The sequence below is a fragment of the Eufriesea mexicana genome, unplaced genomic scaffold (assembly GCF_001483705.2).
Source record: "Eufriesea mexicana isolate 0111107269 unplaced genomic scaffold, ASM148370v2 scaffold616, whole genome shotgun sequence".
Taxonomy (NCBI): domain Eukaryota; kingdom Metazoa; phylum Arthropoda; class Insecta; order Hymenoptera; family Apidae; genus Eufriesea; species Eufriesea mexicana.
The window spans coordinates 219,105-232,321 of NW_016908770.1; positions in this window are offsets into that span (position 1 = coordinate 219,105).

Sequence of the window (13,217 nt, forward strand, 5' to 3'; positions counted from 1 at the left end):
AAAGTGCATGCGTTAGCCGTGTTACCGGTCCAAAAATGCTGAAACTAGACTCGATGTGGCAACGATTCCAGACAACATGGGACGATGTTTCAAAACATTTCGATTTCCTTTCTCTGAAAGCTTACCTCTTGTCATGGTGAATCAGACGTTGTTAAAAAGTTCAAGAACGTGAGGAATTATGGTTCTCTTGCGACACTGTGCATATGTGTTTTTCCGTGTGTAAATAAACTGTTGTTTGGAAATTTTACGATAATCGTGTGAGAAAAGTGTTTAAAAAATTTCTTCTTGATTTTATGCATGCAATTCGTTATAGCTTATTCGATTCAATATTTCTGAAGTTTATTCGTTATTGTATACGATATAGTATGACATTGATATATAAATCGTGATAACATATATAAATATGTATATATCATGGAGAATAATATGATAAATCAACACGATATATGTAATATAAAAATTAGTTTATATGGAAAAATATTAATACTTTATTTGTATTTTGGTCTAAACGTATGTTATATGTTAATTATATTTTGCAATGTCTTGACTCATGTAATCGAGAACTAATTTTAAAACGTGTTTGAAAATTGTTAATGTTATTTCATTTTGAATAAGAACACTGAATTACAAAATTTTCTACAAAAAAAAGTAATTTTTAGTCTGGAGAATATTATTTCTCAATTGAGCCGCATAAAAGTATGTCAAAGGAAAAGTGTCGAGATTTAAATGATGTCACAATGGTGTGCACTTACACATTCTTCGGCACATTATCATCATAAAACCGATTACATATAATGAGTAAGTAAAATTAAAGACATCTATCGTACATTCTATAGTGTATTAAAGAGATAGATAGCGAATTTATAAAATCTGAGAAATCAATTTTCTCTTTAAGAGAAGAAGGTAATAAAGAACAAGAATAAAGAATAAATCAAAATCCGTATTAGTGTTTAGCGATATCGAGTGTTAACGTCCAGACGTCTAATTGAATATATACATAAATGTAATTTGTTTGAGGAAAGTTTTTTGCAAGGAGTCAATGTCCAAATGACGTTGATTTACATTTCGTTGTAACATTGTTTCGGAGAAATGAAGATCGTGAATATCAAGATGCGTCGTGTCACGGAATTCATAATGAGTTATCTAATCGTTAGATGTGAACTGGCTCTTGACAATTGGAAGATTCTCGAGGATTGTTCCCGCAACAATCACATCAGCTGGGAACTGCTTTCAAAGAACGATCGTTCGCAAGATAACATAGCGACTTCTTAATGTGAGAATCACTGTTACAACCAACGAGGTTCTCTAATATTCATTTACAATCTCTGACACGAAAAACTTCGAGGAAGGCGGCTCCTTGTGCATTCTGATTAATTACTTTTTTTAATTCAATTACCACCCACGTAAATGATCCTGATTATCTCGAGATACGTAAAAGAAGTGAATTTCTTTGTGTTCATATAAATTATGTAGCGTCTTTTGTTTAATTTAGAACTGTTATTTACAATAATATTTTATTGAATTTTTCTATTATATTTACTACTAATGAAATTTAATAAAATTGAATGTAAAAAAGGAAATGTAAGAAATCGTAATAGGTCGTGCAGAAATATAGTTTCCATAAAAGTAAAGTCTATTTATGATGTTTACTTAAGTATAATTATTTTAAGCTGCACATTAATCGTTGCAAAATAATATCGTTTTATTTTAACATTTGTTTAAAGTATTTCACTTGAGTTTTATTTAAAACTATAACATGGGTCAATAAAACATATTAATATGAATTTCAATAGTAACTTAAAGCATTAATTTTGAAGATAAGTAAATTTATTATTATAATAATAATACAATTTTTCTATTTATATATTCGATATAAGACTTGTATGATTTTTCATTGTTCAAAAAATACCGAATTAAATTATAATATCTCTAATAACAACTATATATCAACTTTATATTATATTGCAATATATATTACATTTTATTTACATTTATAAGATGTATGCCTAGGTAATGTAATGAAATTTAGTATGATGTCATACATAATTGATAGTAAAGGCAATAGAAGATAAGAATACCATAAAAAAACGTTTACGTGCAATTTATGCACGATACATGTATAATCGTTTACTATCTAAATTCGGATTTAAAGATTCTGTTTCGAATGATTCTTGTGGAATTTTCTTATCTGACATTGACGTAGGTTGTTCCTGGTCCAGGGACCAGAAGTCCTCGTGAAATACCAGTTGTTCATGCAAAAATATGTGGCCTCGGTTTGGGAATAAAAATGTTTACAATAAAACCTAGAAGACCTCGCGACCGGCCATGATTCTTGACCTTCCGAGGAGACAAAATATTTGTATCAGAATTTTTGCCGTGAACTTGAATGAAAGAGCGAAAACGGGTAATTTTGTGCACTTAAAATTAGGAATTAAAAGATCAAAAAGACCTGCCTGTTCACATGAAATGCATTTAATCCTTTAATTTTAATTTTAATCCTTTTGTATTGCAAATTATAAATAATTATATTATCAGTTATTAGGTGCAGGAATTTTAATGTGAAAAAGTAGAATATTTCTCTTCTTATAAAAGCAGTTTTTACACATTTTTTTGTATTACATTTATGTATATACACTTTGTACTAATCACATTTTCATAATTAATATAACACGAAAGTAATTTATTCAAATTTATGCACGTAGCATCAATTACGTACTACCACATTTATAAAATATATATAATATCTGTCGATCTATTTATAGATGATAGATATTCGTCTATTACATTGTTAAGATGTTTAAATAGCAAATAGCATACTTAACCTCAAAAAAAGATCATTAAGTTAAAAAAGAATTGAATAATTCATTATTACCATTTTAATAATATTATTCTCTAGGATATGCATACGCACAAGCATTGAAAATGATGATAATACTAAAGTTGCTGCAAGTAATACAGATTTCTATGCTCCGAAAACAACTGACCTCGATGAAGAGACGCGATTTCACGTTTTTCGTAATTTCGTACCGTAATTTCATACCATAGTCTTTAGTGTTCTTTAAAATTAATGCAATATATGCAAATTTTATACATGTATGCACTCTCATGAAATATTTCTTTCTGAATAATACAAGAAAAGGGTAATCGCAGTTTACATTCGTTCTATAAACTTAACCTATTTATGCAAAACGTATGTGCGACAAAATGTAACACATTTACATAAAACAGAACAACGAGGTTCTTAATTTAGCTGCAAAAATTGCCTACAATGTTAAATTTAAGAGACAAATGAACGAAATATACAGATTTTTGCTATATTTATGAAAATATTTCTGAGATGGTATTTCTTTTGCAATATTTTTTTCAACGTATTTACCATACCTTGTACGTATATACAGGCACATTGTATACTACTAACCTATAAAAACAAATTTAATTTATAATCATATGATCTTTTTGTCAAAACATACCGCTTTGAAGTTACTCATGGGAAATACCGAAGAACATAGGGTGTGGTATTATTTCGTCGCCTGCTGTACTATCTGTTTCACTATACATCCTTCGCTACTCGAAGTTTCCATTCATTATTTTCATAAGGGTGCGTTTGATGAGCCAATCGCAATCTACCTTGTAGCAACGCACAACCACAACCATCTCTAGTTAACCTTTTCTCTTAACGATAGAAGTACCATGCATGGGAAAGTACTTTCCTAAGGATTCTCACAATCGCAGGACGTTTAGCCGCCAGTATAATAAATATTACGAAGTTCCGCGGATTTACGTTTAAATGCTGACTTTAGCTGTTGCATCTAATTGATCACGACACACAGTCACTGCAATTATTAGAATGGTCCATATGATATACCATTCTCGTAAATGGAATTTCATTTGCACCTAGTTTATTTAAAATCCAATATATTTGATATATTTGATTTGATTTTGTATATGAAGCTTTAAGATTAAAGTTTTACAATTGAAAGATTCTTTGATTATTGCTTTTAGGTGATATTAAATTGTACAATAGGTACAGTAACAAGTATTAACTTTATGTTATCGAAGGAAGCAATTTTTATTAGATTTTTTCTTTCTGTCATTTCGTGTTGTTCGCTAAGATTTTTTTATTTGTATAATGATTATATACACCATAATTTTTGTCCCAAATTTTCGTATTTCTGACGGATCTTGTGTCATTGTTCTTACACAAAAGTAGGACTGTCGCGAGTAAATTACATGAAAATTGTGTCACATCAAATGTGAGAAATACATTGCATGTCACCATTGTACGTTGTTATTACCAGTGATGATTTACAACATAATGATCTCCTAATGTGACTTCTTTTCGTTAACTATACAAGTTGAAAGTCAATAAAGATATCAATTTCTATTTTTTATTATATGCAAACCAGTACAAACAGATATTAATTTCTATTAATATATTCTTTATTTCAAAATATTTAAAGAGATACAATTAGACCATACTATTCCTTTTTCACTAGTTTAACACTGGAACTATGGATTATTATATTTTGGATAGTTATATTTATATAATACTTAAATTATTTTCATTTATCTATTTTATATTCAATTACACATTACACAGTTCCAGAATTAAGAAGTATATATGAAAAGGAAGTAACTAGCGAAAAGATTTTATGAAATGTGGTGATTGTCAGCGATCTTACAAAAATAGAATTCCGGAAGGTTTAACAGCGATCGTTGGAACAGGTCGATAATCAGGCAAATGGCCATGATCTTGGATCTTGGCCAGAAATCCCGTTCTCGATTGATGACCGGTTTCAACGCATTTAAGTAAGCGACAGTACGTATGCTATATGTAATTATACAGTGTCTGGTAAAATTGGTGGTACCATCAAGGAGAAATTGATTCAATGCTTAAAAATAAGTCGAAAAGAAAGAATAATTCGTTTGGGACTTCCTTTTCGAGAAAATCGGGGGTAAAGATTCACGGAAGATTCACAGAAAATTAAAAGCAGTCGATCGTGTAAATGAAGTTTTGCCGAGGAAATCAATAGCTTTATAAATGATTTTATTGCAAACTGGAAGTGTAACAGGACACTTGCAGTCGGTTAAAGATTGTTTCATGTCGAAAGTTCAATCGAAAGTGCAGAGGAGAAAGTGACATTGGTCGATGTGGTTAATCAGTCTTGGATATTTTCAAATAAGCTCCGAAGCCTAATCGAAAAAAGAGTAACTCAATTCTTTGTACAACAATGACGAGTTTAGCTCGTCACGAATTCTTTATGTCAAATCTCATGATTATAAGCTACAATTTTTCGTTTTTATTAACGAATATGCAGCCAAATAGTACATTGCAGATGGCGTCACCGGAGTACAAAGGGGTAATATCGATTATCTATCTATGTTATATTGATTCATTGCAGAGTGGTGTATATATATTTATTATACTTCATAAGTATGAAATATATGTGCATAGTACAAGAAAAAAATATCTAAAAGTATATAAAAAAGTAATAAGAAATGGCAGCCATTGCTGATCACTTGTAATCCAGGTAATATGAAGAATAATTATTAATATATAATTATATTATATATATTATAAATATTTGTTATTTTAAATATAAATAATTATAAATATTTATTTTATATCGAGAGATACTGTTACCAGGTATATAGATGCTAATGTCTCGCTTGAGATACGGTTTATTCAATCGGAAAGATAGCTCGGTTTCACGAATGGCTTCCCGATCTTGAAGAATCGTACGTTCTCAGCCGAATGGCCTTGGAAGAAGCGACAACGACCGGATGACGAGTATGTTAGAATTTCGTTTCGTGCTATTATGTGAACTCATCTGATTAGTTGCTCACGAACGCAAATTATCACGTGGACTTTATCGGACTTGCGTTCAGCGCGGCCGTCGTTCTCGTGGAATTTCCTTTCTAATTATCATACACGATTCCCGATATGTGGGTCGCACGAACGAGGAGGCATCACTTTGATAAACTGTTCACCGAAAATGGATAAGAGGAATATCCTTCTCGTGTAAATTCGTTTCCAACGTCTCCAATCGAAGATCTGTTGCCAATATGAAAATTGGCCTTCGAGTTATTTCTTGAGCGGAAGTTAATAGTGTCAGATGGAACGAGATAGTATCTTCTCCACTTAGAAGAAATTATCTTCATGTGAATATTACGTACATAATTTTATTACTAGTATATTAGAGATCTCTTTTATTCCTACTATCTATGTCACAATTTTTTGTTATTTATGAAAGACCTTGTTTGATCATTGTTCTCCAACGTTCTTGATATATTGTGTAATTTATTGCCGCTATATAAATTGGCTTTAGAACTACGAATTGCAGTATAGGGGACTAAGCAAAACATACAATAGAGAATTCTTAGATCTCACAAGTTTAAACAAAGTTTAACATGTTTTTTATTACAACGTTCAAAAGAATTTCTTAAGAAACTTGACAAGACTTTAATTAAAGACTCGAGACTTTAATTAATACTATCCTTCAGTTTTTTCCATGTACGTAAGAACGATAATTGGCTACAGCTTCGTAGAAATCACGAGTTGGTAGTAACAACTACACTTTGTGATCGATTTAGAGAATAAAAGTAATAATGCGACGTTTCTTTATCATTTAAAAAGTACCTTAACTATGTACTTGCTTCTTTTTATTATTTTTCAGATTCTTAGCAATTTTCTAAATGAAACCACACGTCGAAAGCGAGAAATACCATAGAGTACTCTTAAATCTTACAGATTCGATATATAACGTTCACAATAATTTCCTAAGATGCTTCAAAAGCTGAGATCTTTAATTAATACTCGTCTTGAGCTTTGCTTTCTAAGCGTATAAGAACGACACCTGTAAACGTTTACAGTTTCATAGAAATAAGTGGTTAGTACTGTTAGTAGTAACAGCTGCAACTATGCGGTGGAAGCAAGGAACAAAAGTGATAAGACAGCCACGAAAAGTAGGGCAATGGCAGATAATGGGCGAAGTTTGTGGATAACGTTCCTTAAGGTGTATCTCGTTCAACTCATGCGGAAAGTTTCACGTGATCGAACGACATAGATTCAAGCTTTAAATCGCTGCAAGGAGATATGTGAATGCCTCAAAATAGTTGGCTGTCCGCTCACTTTTTCTTTGCGAAACGCACCGTGCCGCAAGTGTTGCGCTAAACGAGTGCAGATTTCATCGAAATCCTTCGTCGAATTCTTGTAGAATCTCGCGATCTTTGATCAACCTGGCTGGACACTTTTTACAGCTTCTCGGTGAAAGTGGAAGTTTTCTAAAGGGTCTAGAACCGATTTCAATGGGAATTCTAATGTAGTATCGAAGCTACCGATACTTACTGCGTAACTACCTCTGAACCGATCGTAAAACCGATAAAGACTGTTTCGCTAAGATCTACAGTATGCGATGAAATGATAGCAGACTCTATGATTTTTAGTGTTTCTCGAGCAATTTCAAAGTGGTTTACCTCGATCAAACGAAGAAAAATCGCTCGATTATAAATCAAATTTGATTTTATAGAGAAAGGTCAGTACTATTTGCTTTTTTTTAACGAGACTCAAAGGTCTCTAATTTTTTTCTTTTTGCAATAGACACGAATATGTAAAAGTAATTGTAAGCATACCGCTTGTAGTTTTTTACTCACAGTGTGTTTGACCGAATACCTGCCTATCTACTATGCGAGAAGCGTAATAGATAATGGAAAACGGTCGCGTATGTAGTATAAAAAAAGTCTTCAAATCGTGTGAGGAAAGCGGCAACATCGAATGATTAATTCCTTAATCAAAAGTTTAAAACGATCGTTTGATATGGTAAGTTTAGTGTTAATGTAGGATGAATGTTCCATAGGATATCTTGTGACGTAACCATTTTGTGTCCATACATGAAAGTTTGATAGGTATTAGAATAGAAATCCTGTTAAATTATATAATTTTTTAGTTCAAATCATTGTAATATTTTATTATTTGATTAAAAATATTGGAGATTAAATATCAGTTAACAAATATTGAATATTTTAATAATAATAATAATAGTAAACACTACTAATGTTCATTATCAGCCCAAATATATGCGATGGTGTTCTTTGAAAATTGTCCAGATTAATTTTAGTATTGATAGGAGAATTGTATTCGTAAAAATTCATTATTTATTTCTTCTTTCATTTATTTTCCTTAAATTTCATTTTTATTTTTCCTTACGTTTTTCTTTCATTACGTTTCAGTGAAATATATTTGAAATTACACGGAATTGAAAGTGATTAATTTACTAAATTTAAATTAACTAAAATTATCATTTTATCGAACGCTTTTCTTTTTACTTTGTATTCTTAACTTTTGGAATTAATAAAGCAAGAAATCCTTTTGATGTTAAATGTAATTAAGAGCATAACTGCATAAATAAATATAATTAGACTTATTAACATTAACTTGATTAAAGATATGGTGAAATAATTATTATATATCAGATCAATATAGATAAAAATCCAAAGGAAGTATGATCCAACAAAAAAAGAATTTATCCTACACATTATTCGATATAACGATGACAAAAAACCTGCTTTGAATATTTGTAACAACTACATTTGGTATTATAATCAGCGTACTTATGCCTTTAGATAACCATCTATTCTGTGCAACAGAATGGACTATAATTTTAATTTCTAATAAGTGCTATGACTAACAACTTTCTAGTCGATGTTTATTACACTTCGTTTTATTTTATACTTTTGCAATATACAAATGTTCAGATACACGATCATTTTTTCACAAAGATGTGCAAGGACCATGAAGCCCACTGAGTTACAGAACTTAATTAAGATTAAACCTACCTTTTGGATTATTTGTAATAACATTTTACGACAATTATAGTAATATAGAATATACGCAATAATTATATTAACTATATTAATTATGTTAATGAAGATTCATTATATTAATTGTATCAAGCATATTACTAGTGATATATCACGTTAATCATATTAATAATAAATTACATAAATAGTAATACATTATATCAATTATATTAATTACAACACATTGCACTGTATTACAAATTTAGAGTCCACATATTCGTTATATCAGTCATAAATTCTTTTGCAAATTGTCATCGATATCACGGTTACACACCAACATGTCGTTGTTATCGTTGATAATTATACTCACAGTCACAGCGTTATCGTCTAACGATATTGTTTCTCAATAAACTAGAACAGATTGCAATTTATACGTGGTATTTCTCGAGGACGATCTCGAAGGACATAGAAGGACCGTTACACGGTACTTAATGGATGGATTCTCTATTCGAGATTCCAAACACGTCCAGCAACAGTCGAGTAATGGTGTTTTGAACACTCGAACACTTCGACAAAAATAGTATTCGCCATCCCGAAATCGCAATAAGAATATATTAACAAAAATAATCCGAAAATAAATTTCACGTGTTTTCCAAGAGACAAACCAAAGTTGATGAATTAAAGATTATCTATTCGCGATAACAGCAGAGAAAGAACGATTTAGTTAGCTATTTATTATTAACCCGATTCACGTTGTTTGCATATTCAACTCGTGTTTCGTAATGTATTCCATTACGTCAGAAGTATCCATGAGTTCGTAGTTAACGGTTATTCATTTTACGATGATTTATAGATTCACACGTAGATGAAAATTGATTTAGCTTCGAAATATAATTTTATTTCGAGAGGTTACATTTTTGTAACTGAAATAGTGGATGTAAAAATTCATTCTCAGTCTTATCATAAATAATGTATTTCGATATAAGAATATGGTGACATTTGTTTGTTTTTAGAATAAAATATTACGGTATTTCGTCGTTTATGATCGCGCTAGAATTTTGAAAAATTTGTGGAACAAAGATGGTCGATATTGACAATTTACAAAATTTTTGATGATCTTGATCTTTAAATGCAGTATTCGTTAATCGAGAGAAGAGAATATAGATCACGAGCTATTATTTTGAGGAAGAAACGAAAATTTTACGAACACTGTAGTGCTTGTAGGAATCCTTAGGATTTGGAGAATCCTGAAAGTTCTAAGCTTCTTGAGAATTCGAGATATCCTGGAGAATACCAGGAAGGTTTCAGGTGTTTCAGCAGATTCCAAACATGTCCACGCAGTGGTAGTTTGTCCAATGTAACAGACACTAAAAAAGCATGTTTAAACGAAAAATGATTTTCGTTCTTTCACAGTTTTATTTCGTTTATGAATTTTTATTTCATTTTAATGACGCCATATTTCAAGATTCTTCTGCATAGTATACACTGAAAAATATATTTTTAAATACACTTTCAAATAAATTTCTTTCGATGTTCGTGATTCGCTACGCTGATTTCACGAGTGACCAAAATAGGTCGCGACATGTAGTTTGAAAAACGCTGCAACAGAATGAATAACAAAACGCTCATGCACACTATGTGCTGCAGTTGTGTGAACGCGCCCTAACATTTCTTTGAACGTGTTCCACTTGGGTATGCGATATTATGGTAGTAGAGGCGCATTTGTGAGACCACTCCTTGCTGCGGACGTTGTGGAATGACAACGTGGAACATGTTAGTCCTTGAAGTACCACAGACACAAATTTTGGTATCATTTTGGAAACTACTTCTACCATCTTTATAAAGAATTTGTAAACGTGGTCGTGGATAAACGCAGTCACGTTTGGTTTCACTGCTAGTGGAAATTTTAACTATCATTGGAGCTCTAGAATTTTATTTTAAATAAAAAATTTAATTTATGTTCGTAAATTAATTTTGAATGAAAATATTTTTTACAAACTCTTTTTACAGGCCTTAATAAGAATTTGTGAACACGATCGTTAAAAAAGTGCAGCCATGTTTGATTTCACTGCTGCTGAAAATTTTAAGTATAATTGGAGAGGTTTATTACAGTTTTTGTTTCAAGTCAAAAATTGAATTTACATTTATAAATTAATTTTAAATAAAAATATGCCATATATATGTTGCGATTTGTTGCAATTTCTTGTAAACGAGTTTCAAGTATAATTCTCTCTTGATAGAGGAATATTTATAAAAATTAGATCTTGTCTGAAAATTTTCATTTTCACGTTGATTGATAAATAAGATACCTTATTTTATGACAATTTGAAACTTCAATTTCATTTCTAATAATTTAATCACTGTCAGATATTTCTAATTAAAATAACTAAAAAATAAAATTCCATTTCTTCGACTATTTCTTAAATACATAGTTAATAAATTATACATTAAATTCCTAATTAATTCAATTTAATTGAATTAATTATTTGAGAAAATGACAACTTTTGCAAGAATGCTACTATAAATCGTGGAAATACTCGGATTGTCAATAATTACTTCAGCTTTCCTATTATTGGAGCGTTTCACGATAGTAACTCGCGAATCAAGGATTGCTCGCACTTTTTACTGCAAGCGTGCAGATTATACGAACACCTTGCTGCAATATCTTGGGAGAATACGAGTGAAAGGAACGGGTTATGAACTCACAATACTTCTTCTAACGGTGGTTCCGTTTTATCGATTTACGTTAGATATTCTTATCAGAATCTACCTTCAGATCATCATCGGTACTTAATAACCAAGAATTTAAATTTCAGTGAGAGTGAAAGAAGCGAATTTAATTTCTCGAGAGCCTTCTTGAAGAATAATTTAGTCGAAGGAAGCGAAAGGAACTTCGTGTTTTTGAATAATTTTTTGGTTCAATCTGGAAAATTTATGTATCGTAGAAAAAATTTTTAAAGAACGTTAAAGAGTTTAATTTTAAAATGTTTCGAATTTCAGGGAAAGTGAAATGGAAAAGAATTACGATTTTAATTTCTTCATCTCCATCTTGAAAAATAGGAAAACAGTTGCTTTATTTTCAATATTAATTAGTTAAATTTTGACATTATGTAAGAAGTTGTAAAAGAATATTAAACAATTCAATTTTAGAATGCTTCAAGCTTCAGTGAAAGGAAGAAAAATGAATGCACTTTTAATTCCTTGACCACGATCTTAAAAAAATGATTAATTTATTCAAAAGAAACACGTTGCTTTGTTTTTATGTTGTTTTTGCGATTAATTAAGGAATTATATCCTGCAAGAAATGGTGGAAGAATGTGGAACAATTCAATTTTGAGACGATCTTAATTCCTCGGTCACCATCTTGAAACATGATTAAAAATCAAAAGGAACAAGTTCTTCTTCTTTTCACGTTATATTCGTTTTTAAATTTAAAAAAATTGGAAAATTATAAAAAATGTATTTTCTGAGTTATAAGCAAATACAAGAAAAATTTGCTGGTTATATAGAAACGAATTCAAAATGCTAGAATATTTTCTTTACTTCTTGAAAGGTTAACACAATTGACAAGCATCCTTTTTTGTACAAACCTGTAATTGAATTGTTCGACAATGTAATTTTCTATGCAAAGAGAGATCGATGTTGTTTCCAGTCCAACAATCGATTTAGAATTACGAATCAATAATATCAATCATGAATTACGATTAATATTGTTAATCTCGAATTACGAATTAATATAATTAATCTTGAATTATGAATTGATATAATTAACCTAAAGTTATGAATTAATCTTATCAATTAATCTGGAGTTTCGAATTAATACAATTAATCTGTAATTACGAATGAATAATAGAAATCACGAATTACGATTAATGTGATTGAACTGAAATTCCGAATTAATATAATTAATTTATAATTACGAGTGAATGATAGAAATCACGATTTACGATCGATATGATTAATCTAAAATTACTAATTAACGCAAATAATTTCGAATCACGAGTTAATGATACGAATTAATAACGAACAGAAATAAGAATAGAAATTTCTACAAGTAAACAAGTCTTCGAGTGCAAGGAAAAATTGATATATCGTTTCCAGCCTAGCGAATTGATCTAGAATTACGAATTCCAGTCATGCCCGTTAAGCATCCAAGCTGGAACGGTATTGCCTTTTACTATTGTTTCACGCTAACCGATTACCAACACTGTTCTTATGCAATAATTTCGTTGCCTCCTCGACGCAGCTCGGCTCTCTCTCTACGTGCGCACGACAAGATAGTACATCGCTCGGGACGCCATTCATACACTGGGAGGATGTTTTGAATATTACAATGATGCACGTAAAGACTGGCTCTATATACTGACCTTAATTACGTGTATATAGGAACTTAGCATAAGGCTCAGATTAGACGGAAA